A 20,381-nucleotide genomic window follows, 5' to 3' on the forward strand; every position below is an offset into this window, starting at 1 on the left:
AGTAAAGAAAATGATCAAACCGGGTGTGGCATCACACACTTGTAATTGCAGCACTTTGGGAGGCTGAGGGGGCACATCATTTGAGGTCAGTTTGAGACCAGCCTTGGCAACACAGTGAAACCCCATCATAATTAAAAATTCTAAAACTAGCCAAGTGTGGTAGTGCATGCCTGTAATATCAGATACTCAGGAGGCTGAGGCAGAAGAATCACCTGAATCCGAGAGGCTAAGGTTGCATTGAGCCAAGATTGTGCCAGAGACTCTCTCTGAAAAAAATTAAACTAAAGTAAAATAAAAAGAAAGGATCCTGCAGGTAGAGTGAAGCAGTAATGGTACAGAGAAAAAAAAATAATAAGCAAATCGGTGTTTTAAGAAGCTGAGAAATCCAAAGCAAAGGCAACAGAGTCATAACAAGCAGCAGTAAAATATATACACAAATCTACACAAGTTTTATTTTTGGTGGTGATTTCTCAGGAGAAAGAAACTCAAAAGAAAGTGTGAATAAGAAAGTTGTCACCATTGCTTTTGTAGAAAGAAAAAAAGGAGAAAGACCAACCACAACAAAATAATGTAAATCATACAACGTTAAGCTTTAGTGTTCTTCATCCCTTCCCATGGTGATTGTTTCCTCAAGAAATAATAGAAGCCAAATATTCAAAATAGAAGAAAACTTTAGCATATATTACTGTCTATGTATATTAAGCCAAGTTTATTTTAACTGTAATTCATTCTATTAAAATTTGTATTTTAAATTAACAAATATAAATATTTATGGGACACAAAGTGCTTTTATAATGCATGTATATATTGCAAAATAATCATATTGTGCTAGTTACCATATCCATTACCTCACATATATACCATTTCTTTCTTTGTGGTAAGAATATATAAACTCTATGTTTTAAACAATCTGTATTTTTGAGATAGAGTTTTGCTTCTGTTGCCCAGACTTGAGTGCACTGGTGCAAACTCAGCTCATTTCAACTGCCACCTCCCAAGTTCAAGTTATTGTCTTACTTCAGCCACTCGAGTAGCTGGGGTGAGATAAGCATGCCACCAAAGCTGGCTAATTCTTTTATTTTCAGTAGAGACAATGTTTCATTGTGTTGGCCAGGCTGGTCTTGAACTCCTGACCTCTACTGATCCTCCCTCCATGGCCACCCAAAGTGCTAGGATTTCAGACATGAGCCATCAAGCCTGTCTTTTTTTTATTAAACAATTTTGAAGTTGATATTTATTAACTGTGATCACCATTTGGTGCAAAGGATCACCAGAAATTCTTCCTGTATCACTGAAATTTTTTACCCTTTGATGAACACCTCTCCTTTCTCAATCCACTCTCATCACCACCCCACACTCCAATCTCCGACTATTTTTTGTGTGTTTGTAGAAAGATTCAGGGCCTTGCTGCATTGCCTAGACTGGAGTACAGTGACACAACTATGACTCACAGTGTCCTCAAACTTCTGACCTGAAGTGATTCAACCACCTCATCCTTCCATAGTGCTGGAGTGACAGGCATGAGCCACCACATCTGACATATTCACAGTTTGAATGAGTTCAACTTTTTTAGATTTTACATATAATTGTGATCATTCTATACTTGTCTTTCTGTGCCTCTCTTATTACACTAAGCATAATATCTTCCAATTTGATTCATTTGGTAACAAATAAATAAAAGATCAGCCTCCATTTTTAAGGCTCTATAGTATATCTCATTGTGTATATGTGCCACACTTTATCTGTTGATGTGTTGATGAGCACTTGGATTGTTACCATATCTTGGCTGCTATGAATAACGCTGAGATGAAAATAGAAGTGCAGATATCTCATTGACATGTTAATTTTATATCCTTTGAGTACATATTTGGAAGCAGAGTAGCTGGATTATGTGGTAATTCTTATTTTTAATTTAATTGTGTTTTTGAAAACTCAATTCTATAACCCCAAAAGTACAGACTACAAAAGCACAATGAAAAACAATTGGATCACATTACGTCAAACTAAAACGTTTCTGCACTGCAGAGGGAAAAGGGTGAAAAGAAAATGTTCACTGATAATGTATATGCTATATTACAAAAACTTACTAAATTTAAGGTATAGGTTCCAAAAATGTACTAGGTGAAAAATGTATTATGGTTATTTCTTCTGCCTAGTTTTTGGAGTCAGATCAATTTTGATTTTGTTTTGTTTAAAAAGTTGTAGAATTATATTTAAGAAAATAAAAATTATTAATGCATAGTCACATTAGAAAAATCAATTTCATTAGAAACTACTTCCAAGATTTTGTTGTTTATAATATTTTATGAGTATCTTTATAAAGTAACACTTACCCTCTTTACGCTTTGTTCTGTGAAAGTATATATGGATATTGCATACTCATTTATTGAAAATATCCAACCCTTCTCCATGAGTGATAGTAATTCCTCAGCTGCTTACTTTTATTCTTTTAACTGAATTTTCTCCAGATGCTTACACAATATCACTGTGCTTCTGAATAATTTTCAACATCTCCTGGCAATACTTTGCCTGACCATCTTGGTTGCAAATACTGACAGAAGAGGAGCATAAAGCCAATGGCTAATATGCAGGTTATGATGAGCTACACAGCAATTATTGAGTCACAAGACTTCAGTAAAATGTTCCCTACAAAGAACACAAATATCAATATTATTATTACATTTTCTAAAAACTGAAAGCTGTAGTGTAGATTGTATGGCCCACCTCTGTCCCTTATCAATTAATTCCTCATTTGACAGCTGCAGTTTCACTGCTGGCCAGCAGGAGAATTGATGGCAGCATATAACTAGCATGATTAAGATAAGCATCCATAGTTACCCACCAAACTGGAATTATTTTCTGTGTTGGGAGGAAGATGAGCTCCACTTTTCCAAAACTCCAGCCATGGTGTCAACAATAATACAAAATATAAGATTAATAGAACGTGCAAGCTCCCCTGTTTCAGAGATGCAGGGAAAAATGCCAGAGTCACTACATGTGAGATAATCACCAAGGAACGCCATATCATGACATAGGTGAATTTTACCACCTGTAGCTTAATGGCAGCAAAGACGTTGCCAGTGTGGATGGCCAGTATATTGCAGTGAATGGCACCTACACAACTGAGAAGAGGGAATATGTCATCAGCAATCATCATCAATGCTATTAAAGATAAACACAAAAATGTTAGAGAATAATTTTCATTAGCAATGGCCACTTTCTCTTTTAAACTTGCCATGTTAAGATATATTTCTCCCAACCCACCTCCTTCAGAAAATAATTTACTTACAAGAAAGAAAAAAAAAAAAAGAATTGTTATCTTTCCATTATCAGGGATTTAGTAAATATATGCATGCAAAACATATATTACACCTGGGAAAAACAAATAATAAGTGAATACACACATACCCAAATTTATAAATGTATATCCACATTCCCTCAAAATAAAATAACTGGAACACATGAAATTGGATAGAGACATTCATGTCTGATGCTATAAGGTGTGACATCACCTAGAAAGAAGTCTCAATTAAGAACAAATAAAATTACCTGAATTAGATCTTGAAAAAGTGGTTTCTTTTTTATAGAAACTTAGAGTGTAAAGTAGGAAATTACAGTGTAAAATGGGAGGCAAATGCAATATAAACTGTGTTTTAGACTATGGTGATAACAGGAAATCAGAAATAAGCTGTGGAGTTCAAGTAAATTCTGGAAGTGGAGCTGCCAGATTTTGCTGAGTGATGGAATACGAGGTACTAGAGAAGCAGAAAAATTAAAAGTTTTAGAAATTAAGTGATATGTGTGGTCATGTTTTTGTTTATGTGTATTTAGGTAATTTTATCAGAAAGTTTTTAAGAAGAAAATTAATTTAATTTTGACATTTTTATCCCAATAATTAGACTAATATGCACAAGGAAGAAAACCAAAATTATATACTAGTTGTATAATCAGTTCAAACCATCTTCTACTACATTCAGTTGAAAGAGTAAAAATTCATTTCACATATACAGGAGGGTTAAAATAATACAGTCTTTATACACAATGAAATGAAGACAGAAAGCAAAAAGAGGACAAATAGTCTTTACTCATCTAAAGTAATTATTCGTTTTCTAACACCATTTAGAAAATTACTATCGAGTCCATTTATTCCTTCAGGAATACCCAAAGAGAAACTCTAAAGCAATAACATTCTTAACTGCATTTATGAGAAATAAGACTGAATAAAAGGAAATGACCTAAAAGTTAAATTTTAGAAAGTAAATTTTAGCTGGGTGCAGTGACTCATACCTGTAACCCTAGCACTTTAGAAGGATGAGGTGATTAGATCACTTGAGCCCAACAAAAACAACAACAAAACACCAAAAATGTTAGCCAGGCATGGTGGCACATTCCTGTAGTCTTAACTATTCAGGAGGCAGAGGTGGGAGGCTTGCTTGGTCAAAGGAAGTAGGCATAGTACTTTTATTTGCCTGTCCCTTTACCCCAGCACTTTGGGAGGTTGAAACTCAGGGGTAATCATGTAGACCAACCCCGGCAACAGATTAGAAATTATGACCTCAGCAGAATGGAGCTGAGTTACAGTCAATATTCCTGTTGATTGACTACAGTAACCTCAGACAGGAATAAAGTTCAGAGGGCAGGCCATGGAAGATACAGGCCTTGAGTGCACCCAGTGCTCAACTATGTGATGCAGGTGCAACCTGGCACTGAGTCAACTTTGTCGGTCAAATTACTCCTGCCATGAAAGTCTGCTCATTAATGTTTCCCCTCATGCTACCAGGGCTGAAGCTATAGTAGGCTTAAAGACTTTAATTTCCTTCTTTTCATTGCCCTGAATCTCTGGACAGTCTTACTGTGGAAGAAAGCTTCCAAACAAAGACAAACTACAAACACCGAATTAGGCACATACATCACTGCACAGAAATTGAGGCATAGTCACAAGCATTAGGATCAATGAGAGAAACATGATGGCATCAAGTGGTTAAAATAAAGCGGTGGTGGTGACTGCCCCAAAAGAGATGGGCATGGACACATGGCCTGACAAGGAATTCAAAATACTTGTTTTAAGACAATGCATTGAACTACAGCAAAACACAAAGAATTCTGAAATTTATCAGAGAATTTACATAAGAGATTTTACACAGAGAATTTACACAGAGAACTTACACAAGAGATTAAAAAATGGGAGGAAAAAACAAACAGAAATCTTGAAGAATAAAACACAACAAAATAAAAAATGCAATTGACTTTAGTGACAATAGAAGTGGTCAAGCAGCAAAACTCACAGACAAGTCAATTCAAAATGTACAGTCAGGGGAGAAAACATAAATAAGATTCATGAGACTAATGGGATAACATCCAAAGAGCAAATGTATCAGACACTGGCATTTAAGAGTGTGGTAGAGCTGGGTGTGATGGCTCATGACTGTATCCTCAGCAATTTTGGGGGCCAAGGCAGGTGGATCATATGTTGTCAGGAGCTTGAGAGTAGCCTGGACAATATGGTGAAACAGTTTATCTATTATAATACAAAAATAAGCTGGGTGTATTGTTGGACATCTGTAATCCCAGCTACTCAGAAAGCTGAGTCAGGAGAATCACTGGAACTCAGGAGAATCACTGGAACCCAGGAAGTGAGTGTTGCAGTGACCACAATCACACCATTGCACTCCAACCTTAGAGAAAAGAGCAAACCTCCATCTCAAAAAAAATCACCATATTTCTTCAGGCAAAAATAGAAACACAACACACCAAAACCTATGAGATTCAACCAAAACAGTTTTAAGAGGGAAGTTATGGCAATAAATGCCTTCAACTACAAGAAGACATCAAATACACAACTTGATGTTTCAATGAAGGAGTTAGAAAAACAAAAATCTAAACTCAAAAGTAAAAAAAGAAAAGAAAACAAAACAAAACAAAAGAAAACAAAGCCCCTTATAAAGGAAATCAGAGCCATAAAAGAGATACCATAATTGATACCCAGAAGCAAATTAATGGTAAGAAATCAAATCAGCAATAAAAGGTCACCTATTAAAGAAAAGCCCTGGACCTGATGTATTCACTGCTGCATTCTACCTGCCACAAAAAAGAAACTACTGCCGCTTTTTTTTAACCTAGTCAAAACATAAAACAAAAAGGAAGATATGGGAACTGTTCCAACTCATTCCATTGGGATGGCATTATGCTGATTACAAAACCAGACAAAGATACAAGAAAAAAGAGAAAACTATGCGCTAATATATCTGATAAACATAATGTAAAAATCCTCAATAAAATACTGGGGAAATGACTTATAATGACCATTTAGGAAATCATTCACCATGATCAAGTGAGATTACAGAGATGCAGGAATGTTTTAATATATTGGAATCATTAAATGTCATACATCACATCATCAAAATAAAGAACAATATCTGTGCAGTCATTTCAATAAGTTAAAAAAGTTTTGACAAAATTCAACATTTTCACAATAAAATCTCTTAACAAATTATGCATGGAACAACTGTAACTCAACACAACAAAAGACATAGACCCAAATAACCAGATAATGCCATATATACAAACCTTTAGCTAATATTACACTCAAAGGGAATTAAAAGATGAAAGCTTTTCTGAGAAGATCTGAAGGAAGACCAGGATGTTCATTTTCACTACTTCTACTAATGTAATAATAAAAGACCTTAGCCAGAACTATTAGACAAGAGAAAGTAAGAAAAGCTACCCAAATTAGAAAGAAAATAGTAAAATTGTGCATATATGCTAATGACATACTATCGAAATCCTTAAACACACAAGTAAAAAGTAGTTAGAACTAATACAGAAGGTAAGTAAAGTTTCAGTTTACAAACTCAACATATAAAATTGCATAGCATTTCCATACACTAACAGCAAAATATCAAAAAAACCCCAAAAATTTAAGAACACAATGTTATTCATAATAGGTATGGGGGATAAAAGGGAGTAAATTTAACCAAGGAGGTAAAAAAAATCTGCGTTTGAAATCTATGAAACACTAATAAAATGTTAAAATGGCATACATAAATGGAAAGATATTTATGTTCATTGATAGGAAAAAGTAATATGGTTAAAATGTTTATATGATCCAAAGAAGTGCACAAGTTGAATGCAGTCTCTATCAAAACACCAATGGCATTTTTCACAGAAATTGAAAAAAAATGCTAAATAAATATGAAACCACAAAAATCGTGAATAGCCAGAGCTATCCTGAAGACGTCAATGGGGTTGGGGATTGAATCCATAGAACTGGGGATGTCACAATGTTATAAACCAATACAATAGAACACACTGAGCAAAAATAAATCTACGCCTGTATAGCCAACTGATATTCTGCAGAGGTGCCAAGAAAACAAAATGAGGAAATGTCAGTCTCTTCAATAAGTGGTGCTGGGAAAACAGGACAGCTATATGCAGAAGAACATAATTAGAACCCTATCTCTCACCAAATACAAAAATTAACCCAAATGGATTAAAAAGATTAGTGCAGTGGAGTGCCCCTATAATTTTAGCTACTCAGGGGTTCCAGCAGGGAGGATCACCTGAGCCTAACTGTTCAAACCTATAGCATGAAACACTTAACGCCACTGCACTCTACACTAGGTAATATAGTGAGACCTGACCTATAAGAATATATATTTAAAAACATTTAAAATTAAAGATGTAAGGACAACACCAATCTGTGAAACTAGTAGAATAAATCACAAAACACATTTAATGACCTCGGTCTGGGCAAGAATATTTTTTGGATAAGACTTCAACAACGCAGGCAAAAAAAATGCACAAACAGAAAAGTGAGGTTACATCATACTAGAAAAATTCTTTACAAAAATAAAATAAAATAAAATAAATCACCAGACTAATATAATGAGAGCAAATATTTTCCAACTGTCCATCAGAAAAGGGGTTAATCAAAATGTACAAGGAAATAAAAACAGATTTAAAAGAACAAGAAAATAATAACCCAATTAAAAATATGTATCTTCTGTTTACCAAAGAATACATATACACAGCTAACAGGTGTAGTGTGTGTGTGTGTCTTTTGCTGTGTGTATATATATATATATACACACACACACTATATATAAATATGTCAACATTTCTCATCATCACAGAATTGCAACCTCTACCTTCCAGGTTCAAGTGATTCTACTGCCTCAAACTCCTAAGTAGCTGGGATTACAGGGGCATGCCACCACACCCAGCTACTTTTGTATTTGTAGTAGGGGTGGTTTCACCATGTCATCAAAGCAGGCCTTGAACTGCCACCCTCAGATGATCTGTATGCCTTGGCCTTTAAAAGTGCTGGGATTAGAGGTGTGAGCCACCATGCTCAGCCTATTGCAAAAAATTTAAGAAATGTATAAAATTTCTTAAATTAACATTGTAACAAAGAAAAATTTTGCCAGGCATCATGGCACATGCCTGTAATCCCAACACTTTGGGAAGCCAAGGTGTGTGGATCGCTTGGTCGGGAGCTTGAGACCAGACAGGCCAATATAGTGAAACCCCATCTCTACTAAAAACACAAAAATTCGCTGGGCTTGGTGGTGTGAGCCTGTAGTCCCAGCTATTTGGGAGGCTCAGGCAGGAGAATCCCTTGAACCTGGGAGTTGGAAGTTGCAGGGAGGTAAGATCACACCACTGCCCTCCAGCCTGGGTGACAGACACTGTCTCTAAACAACAACTACAGCAACAAAACTAGGTGTGTTTTTACTACATGGAGATTTATTGGTTCTAATATTTTCAAGTGTCTTATTTATTTGTTGAGCTTTCTGGCTAATGTATTGTTCATTTTTTTGTTGTTTCTGCCTAAGTCCTTCTCTTTCAGGAGATTCAGTCAATTAAACTTAAATTTTCTCCAGATTATGGCCCAAAATCAGTTCATGCATTATCGCTGGTATTAATGCCTTGGCTTTGCAGGAGGGTTTATTACCCTGCTGGTGTCACTAATGGCCTAGCTATTACTATTTTTTATTTGAATAGAAGATTAAATCATGAGATTGCACATTTTTGCAGTGTTTATAAACTTCTGCACTTACCTTTTAAAGAAGGGTAATACTTACCCCAATGACTCCTTATTCTATAAAATGTATATATTTTTTCTACATTTTACTATCTTGGAAGTCTAAATGCAGATCTGAATGAAATTAGTTCTTACAAAATTTATAGTACTCGTGAAAATCAGTATAGTAGCCGACAGAAGTCATATGGAAATGAATTGTTTAGCTCCATTTTTGTATTCTAAGTCACAGCTCTGAATTTAAGGATGAGTAGAAAATCTACTACTAACATGTTAAAACATATGAGTTGACAAATAAAACTTGTGAGATTATTTTCGAGTCATACTCTCTTCTCTCTCACTCTACCCTCATTCCTTAATGTAAGTTTATATTCATATCACTCATTACTATTTAGAATGCCCGTTAAGTTGAATGAGAATAATATTAAAAGGAGCAGAAAAAACCACTAACTAAATCCCATTTTCATTTTTTAAAAACTGTCAATATATTATGACTGATAAAAATTGAATAGGAAAATTTTCAAAATTGTGAAAACTAAACAAAACTAAACAGGGATGCATTTCACTTAGAGGAACAATGATTACCCAATCCTTAATCTTGTTAGTGAACAATTTGTATTCTATTTACTTGTTGGAAACAGAATGAGAGATATTTGTATCACTTACCTCACTGTAGATCCTAAAGGAAGAACGTGCCAAAAAAAGTAACGCGGCTTTATTTTTTCTAAAGTCTTTTTTGAAAAACATTAGGGTAATTTTATCCAAAAGTACTTACACAGTAATAAAGTTCATGGCAAATGATATCAGAATCTGTCAATAGCTTTTCACTTAATTTCAGATATATACAATGCATAGGTGCCTCACCACAGCACCGAACAGTTGAGCAGAGAATGCTGAAAGTAAAGCTCATATGGTGTGTGTGCCCAAGGACCATTTTTTCTTCCAAAGATGAAACTCCTCTTGTAATTTCTTTATCAGTCTCTTCAAACACGGTGTCCATTCTTAGCATGCTGCTAATTCAAACTCTTCTTTTCAGTGAATCCAGTATAGTTCCGTATCAAATCCAAATAGAAGAAAACAAGATTCAGTATAATTCACTATTCATGGAAAATGTAAAAAGGTAAATATGGATCACTAATCACAATAAAAAAATATATATCTGGTTTCGGAAATATTGAATCACCATTTGACATAATGCAGTCAATTAAAGCATTTGACATAATTTAGTCAATATGTCAAATAAATTGACATATTATTTCTTCAGCAAACATTGTTTCAAGGAAATAGACAATAAAACTACTATGAGGACTTAACTACCTCTTAACAACAAGATGATTGTCCTGTCTTCAAGTAGTAAGAAGAAAGGGATATATTTCTCATAAGTTTTCTTTTCGTGCTCTGCAGCCAGTGTCTGCTGCTGACATTGACTAAAACAAAACCGTACAAGGTCTAAGCCAAGTGCAACTGTGATGACACTAAGAAAACTAACAAGCAGATTTTTCTGATTTGGAAAGGACTACAAAACAGTGAGCTCTTTAAGTTCCACTTATTGTTAGATGTTGGTCATTTTGCATTTAAAATACTGTTTCTTGGCTTGATGCTATGAAATTATTAATCAAGTAAAGTTTCAATTTAAATAGAAAGGAAATCCAGACTTTGCATGGTTATAGAAGATGTAAATTCTGTTTTGTTGGGGGAGGGTATGAAGAAGCTCATATTAGGTTCTTTCTAGACAAACTATCAGATAAATTAATGATACATTGTGAAGATCAATTAGTCATTATCGGTGGGAAGCAATATTCAACAAAAATGAATAGAAAGGAAGATAAAAGGCAACAGTACTTTTAAAAGTAAATTACTTGATTTACTTTTAAATCAAGTAAATATTGGAATGGAATTTAGACAGAAAACTTTTCTGACTAAAAATTCTATTAATATAATAAAAAGGCATGAAATGTGTAAGAATATAATGCAAATTAACAGAGACAGAACATAATATTTCCCCAGAAGATGTTGGTCATTTGTTAAAATATATCAATGGGAAAAATAGAAGTAGTAGTTTAAAAAAGTGGGAGGGAAGAATCAAGAAGTTATCTATTTTATTTTTATTTGATAAGATGTTCATTTCCTGAACTTTCTTTGCATTGCTTTTATTCTCATAACATACCATAAACATCCTTTCCTCCAATTTGTTAAGTTTTATACTGTAGAGTATTAAATTCCTCAACTGCTGTTGTTTATTATTCTGATCTAAATCACACCTTTAACTATATGCACGTATTTATTCAAAGACAAAAAGCTTTATCACATTTTAAAATACATCCTCCTGGACACAACCCATCAATGTGATTGATCGTTTCCTCTTTCATGTAATTTCTTTTATTCTGTTCTTCACTGCCCTGATTTTCTTATCACACATATATAAAAACTCCATATTTTACGATCCACAACAGAAACTGTCTCTTTTGATACTGACATTTTTCTCTGCTTTTAATTTCAACAGAGAATTTCTATTAGGTATTTTCTTTCCATCAGTTCATATTTCTGTCTCACGTTTTATCCCACAACAATGAAGTCACAGTCCTTTCTCAAAGACCATCAGTGACACACTAATTGCTAAATTTAAAATGTTATATTGAATTTCAGGTGAACTTTTTTCTATTGATAATATGCCCTCACTTGAAAATTCCACTTACCTTACCAATCAGGCACTCATCCCCAACAGTCTACCAAATATACTATACTTAAAATAATCAATTTTTTGCCAAATATAATATATATATATATTTTTAATTTCTTGTCTTCGTTGTTTGTTTGTTTACTGAGACAGGGTCTGTCTCTGTTGTAAAAGCTGGAGTGCAGTGGTGCAATCAAGAACTCACTGCAGCCTCAAACTCCCATGCGCAGATGGCATTTCCTCATCAGCCTCCTGGGTGATTGTGACTATAGGCCACCCAGACTAGCTAATTTTGGTAGAAATGGGGTCTCTCCCATGTGTCGCAGCCTGGACTTGAGTTTCTAGGATCAAGCCATCTGCCTGCCTCAAGCTCCCAAAGTGCTAGCATTGGAGGTGCAAGTCACCAGGCCTGGCCAAATATGAGTTACTTCTTATTCACCCTCTTCCTGGAACTATTCCTGATAAATTTGTTCTCAATCTCCCAGTTATCTCTTCCTGTATGATGGATTTCTGAATGGTACTATGAGTCCCAAATGGTTATCTCCAGCCATTCTCTTACCAAAGACCAAATCATATATGGCTGTATTGCACATACTCATGTTTAACAGGCAATTTGATCTCAAGGCTATACACTGAATTCTGGTGCTCCTTCCAAACAACTTCCCCCAAGTGTATCCCATTTCATCTGATAGTAATTACATCCTGTTGCAAAGGCCTAAATCTATAAGGTCATTCTTGATGCTTTTCTTTTCATCTACTCATTTCCATTAATCCTCAAATTCTGCATGTTTTCCTTCTAAAACAGGTCCAGAATGTAACCACTTTTCCCTATTTTTCCTGCTGTCACCCAGATACAGGTTATCCACATTTCTCATCTGATTAACTCAGCCTCTTTACTGATCTCCTACCTTCCACTATTACAAGTATTACACTATCAGTACTATTACAACTAGGTGAATTATATCTCAGATACTATAAAATTAACCATTTTAAAGTACACATTCAGCGATTTGCAGGATATTCCCAATGTTATGATACCATCACTATTATTTAAACATAGAAAGTTGCCCTTACCTTAAAAAGTAACTCTACCTATGAACATTCAATACCAGCTCCCCTTTTTCCTAAGCTAAAACCATGGTCTTTATAATGTAACAAACAACCATATATTATTTTCTTCTTATTTTCATTTGCATATCTTCTTCTACCATCCTCTTTCTTGTTCAGAGCCTCAGTATACACTGTGACTTCAGCGGTTTTGTGCTCCTTGTTGTTTCAAGAAGTTTGCTCAAATCTCCTTTGAGCTTATGCTATTCACTTGCTTATAAATGAACCCAAAATCCTTATCCTTCTTACATAAAAATAAAATCACTAGATATTGTCACTACTTTCCCCTAAAGTGAAAATGTAAGTTCCATCAGTACATGGATTTTTGTCCTTGCTCAGGTGAACTGGCATAAACAATACTTGATGTATTCACAGTTAAATTGATCTTTTCTTATTTATTTATTTATTTATTTATTTATTATTTTTGGCACGTGAGTGGGTTGAGATTTAATCTTTCTCTGTTGCTCAACCTGGAGTGGCAGGATCTCAGTTCACTGCAACCTCTGCCTCTCAGGTTCAAGCAATTGTCCTGAGTCAGCCTCCTGAGTAACTGGGACCTCATGCCTCTGCCAGCCTATCTGGCAGTTTTTTTTTTTTTTTTTTTGACATTTTTAGTACAGACTGAGTTTTGCCATGTTGGCTAGGCTGACCTCAAACTCCTGAATTTGAATGCAATATATTATATAGACAAAGGAATACTTAGGGAGTTTTTAAATTATAAAGCTGTTTTTGTTCATTAATAAGAGATTACTTTGAAAGTGTATTTTCATTTAGAAAAAAATTAACTCTTTTTTAAGTTTGTTTTTGATCAACTAGTTTAACATTTTATTAGCTACCAGGTATATATTTAAAATCATTTATGTCAGACAATATTAAATTAAAAATATATGTATTTCTTAAGTGTTCCCCTATACTTGGTGTTGGTAACTAAACTGAGTTTTATTGAATCATATGTTAAAAAATACTGAAACCTTAGTGTAAAAAGAAGCCAAATTTAATGGCACAAAATATTTATATTTAAAATGTATTCATGATAAATATTTTAATAAACCAAGCCTTGAAGTTGCTTAATGTTATTTTATTTAAATTCTAAGAGAGGTATGGCTTTAAAAATCATAATGTGAGAAGAGAAATTTTGAGTGCATTGTATTACTTCTAAATATCCACCTCTGTCCAACAAAGTAAGTAGTAATGTTCAAATCTTACACAGAACAGAAACTCAGGGTGTGAAGTCATATAAGTAAATTAACAAATGATAACAAAATTTAGTTCATTTCAAGAGAAAACTGAGGTTTAAGAATACAATTAACAACACATTCTTTACAGATCTTTAATTGGAAAATGTGAAGTTATATTTATGTTTTTATCTGTGTGAGTGTATTTTCTAACACATTGCAGAATTTTCTAGCTAAACTCACTGCTAAAAAGGGTAGAGCTTTATTTGTCTTGTGGGATCTATGTAGAAAGAAGAGTTTCCTTTATAAAAACACTTTTTTTGTTAATTTATTTACAGTTGCATTGACATAGTTAATGTATATAATCAAAAAATTTTTGTAAACAAACAAATTTTTTAAAAAAACCAAACAGATATAATGTCATTAAAATATGGACATAAGGGATCTGTAGTTAAAAATCTGAATAGTCACTGGATTTGCTGTTAATATCAAAATTTAAAATATTCATTCAAAGATGGCTGTATTGATAAATGAGTTGTTGTTAATATTAATTTGTCACTTGATGAAAAGAAAAGTGGACAGAATCATTTTCATACTACAAGCATTATTTTTTCTTCTTATCTCAGGTTGTCAGCACTTTTTGAGTGGGAATATCTGCTCTCTGTTAGATCTCACCCACCAGAAAAACTTGTGGGACTCAAAAATACTGGTGCTACTTGTCACATGAATTCTGTGATCCAACAGCCACATATACTATATTATATATATTATATATACATTATATATAATATATTTTATAATATATAATTATATATTATAAAATATATTATTATGTAAATCCATATATTTTATATAAATCTATATATAGTATTAATTATATATTATATATTATATAATATATTATATTATTATATATTATATATTATATACTATATTATATATAGTATAAACTATATATTATATATATATAATTTATGTATATATATAGTTTCCACCAGAAACAGTATTCTTGCAATTGAATGCATAGGTCAAAATATAGACAATGATTTTTTCAAAGATGAGAAGCAGAACGGTTAGGTAAATTCTAATTATTAATTTTTATTACTTTGAAGATTCTGATAGCAGCTACTGTTTTTCTCTCAGAAATTACTGTACTTTAAAAGAATTATGCAGGAAGATCTTCTTCATAATATGGCTAAAATCTCTGAGATACTATGACTGACATATTTATGTTATCTCTTTCATAAGCTGTGCTTTTTCTAAAATTCTCTCTATATTTTTCTCAAATGAGAGCTTTTTCTGCTAAAGAAACAAATTTCTTCTTCAAATTATGTCATGTGAACTTGTAAAAAATATTAGTTAAGGATTATTATCAAACTGCCTATGAAAGATATTCATTTGAATATAAAGCGGTAAAAAAGTTAGATCATAGTGGTAGGTCACCTATTTAGGATACATCTCCAAATAAGAGAATATGGGATACCTAAATTTTGGTAATGTTTATACTCGAGATCTTTATTATTGTTATTTTTTTTTTTACTTTTCTGTACAGATATTGATAGAAACTAAATTTAAAAAATAGAATATTATAACTGTAGTAAATGGTTCTACAATTTCTTCTCTTTTTCCTTTCAGTGGGCAGAAATAGTTTGTCTTTTGGCTACTAGTTTCTCAGCACTTATCATATATAGGATTACAAAACACACACTTTCTTTCTCTTTGCTAGATCCAGTAAATTATATCATCCAAGCATCGTAGTCGTGGTAGCTTTACTTTTAGTAGAGTCTTCATATGGGATGTTCACTAATACTTCCTTAACAGCCACTATGGGAAGAAAAATTGTAATGTAAGTTCCGGTACTATAGCCCTTATGACTCCTAGGGTGTTGAATTTAACACATATAGTGTTGGTTAATCATACCAGCAAGAAGCAAATGAAACAGACAGAAAATAAAATTGCAAATTAGATATCTCACCTTTGTACTTGGTTGCTTTTGCTTTATGTTGTCTTGGCAACATTCTGTGGAACATATATCTGCCTTGTTTCTTTTTCTATGCAATCAGCTTCTCCAAGGCAGGACATAGGTATTGTTTCTTTCTTTGTCACAAACCTAAGACACAATTAAAAGCTTACAGAAATTTCTTAGATACTTGTAAACAAACAGTATTTTGATTTATGGCTACAAACATCTTTTGAGTTTTGGAGCTTCTGTCTATGCTCCCCTTCCTTCCACAACTATGGTTAATAGGCATATTTATTGAGTGTTAGTAATTCTGATTTAATCATGTAAATAATCTTATGTAATTTGGAAAATGCATTATTCTCAAAAGAAAATTCTGAATCCTAGAAAGACTATGTAACTTACTCCCCAATCTGTACTTATTCCCCCAAAGTTACTCATGGCAGAGGACTCACTTGTCTTTACTAATGCCCACTTGACCAAACTTTACTGTATTACATCCAGTGTATATTATTATTTTATTACTCTTTTATAATAACTTTTCTGTGAACTCAGTTATAATAGTCCATGTTTGAAATAAGCAATAATCATAAAAATTAATAAATAAATTAAGTGCTTTGAAAATTAGGAGCCCAAACAGTATATCACTTTATTCAGTAACATTTGGTATTTGTTGTAACATCTTTCCTTGTATTTATAAAGTTAAATTAGTGCATTACTGATTTCTTTTGGCTTTAATGTTGGTACCCAAGATAATTTACTAGAATAGTTTTATTAATTTGAAGACAAACCAAAGCTAAGTAAGATAAGAGATAGAAAAGAGTACAATATTAATGTCCTAAGACAGCCTCAAGACATCTTTGTTCATTTAGCTGTTTCCAAACTACAGTCCTATGTACCCAAGGAATTTTGGTAACAGTTAAGGTAAACTTTATGAAAGTGATTATTTCAGTTTCATAAAAACCTCAATAAATTGACTAAACAATACTCAGAAAAAGGCTTCATATAAAGGACATTATGTTAAGTGAAATTAGCCAGGAAATATAAAGACAAAGATTGCATCTTTTTATTTATATGTGAGAAATAACAAAGATGATCTCACGGAGGTAGAAAATAGAATGACAGATTATTATAGACTGTGAAAGATATTGAGCAAACAAATAAGTGAGTTAGTTGATGGGTAAAAAATACAGTTAGAAGGAATAGGTTCTAAAGTTTGATTGTATAGGAGGGAGAATATAGGTATGAATAATTTGTTATAGATTTCAAAATAACTAGAAGTTTAGATGTGGAAAGCTGTTTACACAAATATGTCAGTAATAATTTAAGGGGTGCATTAAAGAAGGACATGTTGATTTCCATTTGAAGAATCCTCTCCAGGATGATTGGGAGGTGATTAGAACCAGGAAAACATGATGCATTCACTTGAGGTAGCAAACTTATAGAGATGCAACAGTAATACAGAGATAAAATTAATCTACACATATTTCTCTTACACTCTCTAAGGAACAGAAATTCCAAAATCTAAGTCTAGGCCAGAAGAGAAACATAGACTGCAAATAACAATAGGCCAACTAGGAAGGGCCATAACATAGTTGGATTACAATGTACCAACACCAGTAGCCCTAATGGTGTATTTATAAGTCTTGACTAAGGTAGACTGCATTTTGCATTCATAGTGGTTGATGCTACTGCTTATCTACTATAAAAAGATAAAAACATAGTATATTCCAACCAATTTGAACAAACAAATTGCTGTTCCTCAAGCTACACAACACACTTCATATCCTATTGTTTCCAACAATGGGTGTTGAGATATTACATCAAATAAAAAATTATATGAATTATTTAAAATTAGAAGGCGATTATATCTTCAGTAAACCCTATATCTAACAACAAAAGCTTTAAAATAATATAGAAATACACTAGGAGACTTACTGCTTTCAAGGAAAATTTTGACTGGCTAGCAAAGCAGTCAGAAATCTTGGCACAATGGTGCTTCAACGTACTGTGGATTCTGATAATATGCACTTCACTGGAATAAGATGAAACCAAATTTTAGAGGCATCACTTAATAAATTCTACCACAAAAGTGCTCCAAGCACAAATATATAATCTACTATGCTTCACACATTGTGACATATGAAAATTGTGCATATTGGTTTTAATATTTTAGAATTTCTATTAAAATCTATCCATATTCTTTATCTCAACAAGAAATTAAACTATCAAACATTAAATGTGAAGAATGTGTAGAATTAAAATCTTATTGTTTTTACATTTTTCACCATTTTATATTTTTTCTGGTGATAAAAAATAAGGTTTCTGAGCAATACAGCTGTTATTCTGGGCAACTGTTGTAATTTAGGTAATTCCATCCCTTGGCTACATGAACTTGATGGGAAGTCATGCTAAATGTTACAGCACAAGACAAGCTTTAAATGATTAACCTGGCCGGGTGCAATGACTCACCACCTGTAATCCCAGGACTTTGAGAGACCGAGGCGGAGGTGGGTGGATTGTGAACTCAGGAGATCCAGAACACCCTAACACAGTGAAACACTGTCTCTACCAAAAATACAAAATTAGCCAGATGCATGCCTGTAATCTCAGCTACTTCGGAGGATGAAACAGGAGAATCACTTGAACTCGGGGGGTGGAAGTTGTAGTGAGCCAAGATCACAAACATTGCACTTCAGCCTAGGCAACAAGAGTGAAACTCTATCAAAAGAACAAATGAAAGAAAAGAAGAAAGGGAGAAAGAAAGGAAAGAAATAAAGAAAGGAAGGAAGGAATGTAGGAAGGAAAAGAAATGGAAAGAGAATGGAAGGGGAGAAAAGAGAAAAGAGGGAAGAAAAGAGAAAAGAGAAAAGAAAACTGCATTACTCACATTGTGGCTAGTCTTCCCAGAATATTTTAACACGATTTTTTTTTTTTTAACTTAGAAGTGCTCATGAATGGATTTTATTTATATTTTTGGTCAGTATTTGTTCTTTACAGTAAATTTCATATTAAAGCTGGTAAAATCGTTAAGTTTTACTGCCACTGGATTTTGAGAAAGACTAAATAAATTATGCTCTTATTGAAATATCACACATTTTTATGAACTAGGACAAGGTAGCACCTAATTACAAAGAAAATATCACAAGGGTAAAATAAAACATGATCCCACTTAAACTATTCTTCCTCCGATCATCTTGCCATAGCTGTCCTAGAAATTTTTTTTTTAATTTGCAGTCACAGCTGATAAGTTACAAAATATGTAATAAAATAATAATTGAAGACCATATAAGTAAATCATCAAAATGAGTTTTGAAAAAGAAAATTATTATTATTATTATTTAACCTGCTGATACATAGAGCCTGTTGAATGAGGATATAATGGAGCATCTTCTGTTGGAGAGGTCTTATGCCCATCTAAAACATCATGGTCAACTGGCTCCAAATTCTAAATATTTAAAAAGATTGACAATTTGATTATAAAAGTAACTTTATAACTTATATTTTATTTTCTTCGTTAGAATAAACTTTTAAGAAATGCAAGAAAGCTGACAGCTATAACATCTTTACAATTCCTGCAAATGATTTATAATTTAGGGAAAAATTCTGAATTATTTTAGCTACATAGTTTTTAGCCCATTTCACACAAGCTGCTTCCAAAAGGAAATTACTTTTTAAGAACAAACAAACCATTGCTAATCATTTCACAAAATAAATATTTTTAAGGGCAATATTAATACATAAACATTGGCTTACACATTTAAAAATTACTTCTCTTTCTCCCAGATATAGTTGCTGAACTTTGGGGTCTTCCCCCAGCCACCTCATCTAGACAAAGTTCTCAAGCATTTGCAAGTGTCATCCTAGCACTATTTGATTTTTCTAATAAATAACAATTTGATGTTTTATTGTTTTTTACTGGAGGACAACAATTTTTGTAGGCATATTTAATTCTTTCCAGTATATGGTTCCCTTTCAATTTTCTACATACACTAAATGACTCAATTTTCTTTCTTTTTTTTTCCCATGTGAAAGCACAAACACAATCCTTCACTTCCACAAATTATGCAGTTGAGTTTCCCACATTTGGGGAAATTTCATGGGTCAGCCCATCTAGAGTGCAATAGATCCGCCTTGCCTTGGGAAAGCCACCTTCGTGATCATGGTGTCTCCCCTGGCAGGGAAGTATCCATTTTCTTTTTAAGACTTCCATTAGCCTTCGAAAGAAAATACAAATATAAATGTAATAGAATTCAGAATAATTTTCAGTATCAGCTTAAAATGTTAATTTCAATCATCCATGATTATTCTTTTCTAAAAGAGTTCTTAATTCTGACAGAGGCTTCTACAAAATTGTAAGAAAAAACACTATGATAAACAATGAAATGACTGCTAAATAAACCTACCATACATTTTATGCAC

At 33.1% G+C, this 20,381-nt stretch overlaps 1 non-coding gene and 1 pseudogene across 1 annotated transcript; both read right to left on the reverse strand.

Annotated features, from left to right (window-relative positions):
- Positions 1-2,685: 2,685 nt before the first annotated feature.
- On the reverse strand, positions 2,686-10,040 carry LOC129053278 (testis-specific XK-related protein, Y-linked-like; annotated as a pseudogene).
- A 9,948-nt stretch (positions 10,041-19,988) lies between these two features.
- On the reverse strand, positions 19,989-20,148 carry LOC129053523 (U1 spliceosomal RNA). The gene has a single exon (XR_008518312.1). It is a non-coding gene; the product is annotated as a U1 spliceosomal RNA (small nuclear RNA).
- Between the last annotated feature and the right edge of the window lie 233 nt (positions 20,149-20,381).

Source organism: Pongo abelii, chromosome Y (genome assembly GCF_028885655.2).
Source record: "Pongo abelii isolate AG06213 chromosome Y, NHGRI_mPonAbe1-v2.0_pri, whole genome shotgun sequence".
NCBI lineage: Eukaryota > Metazoa > Chordata > Mammalia > Primates > Hominidae > Pongo > Pongo abelii.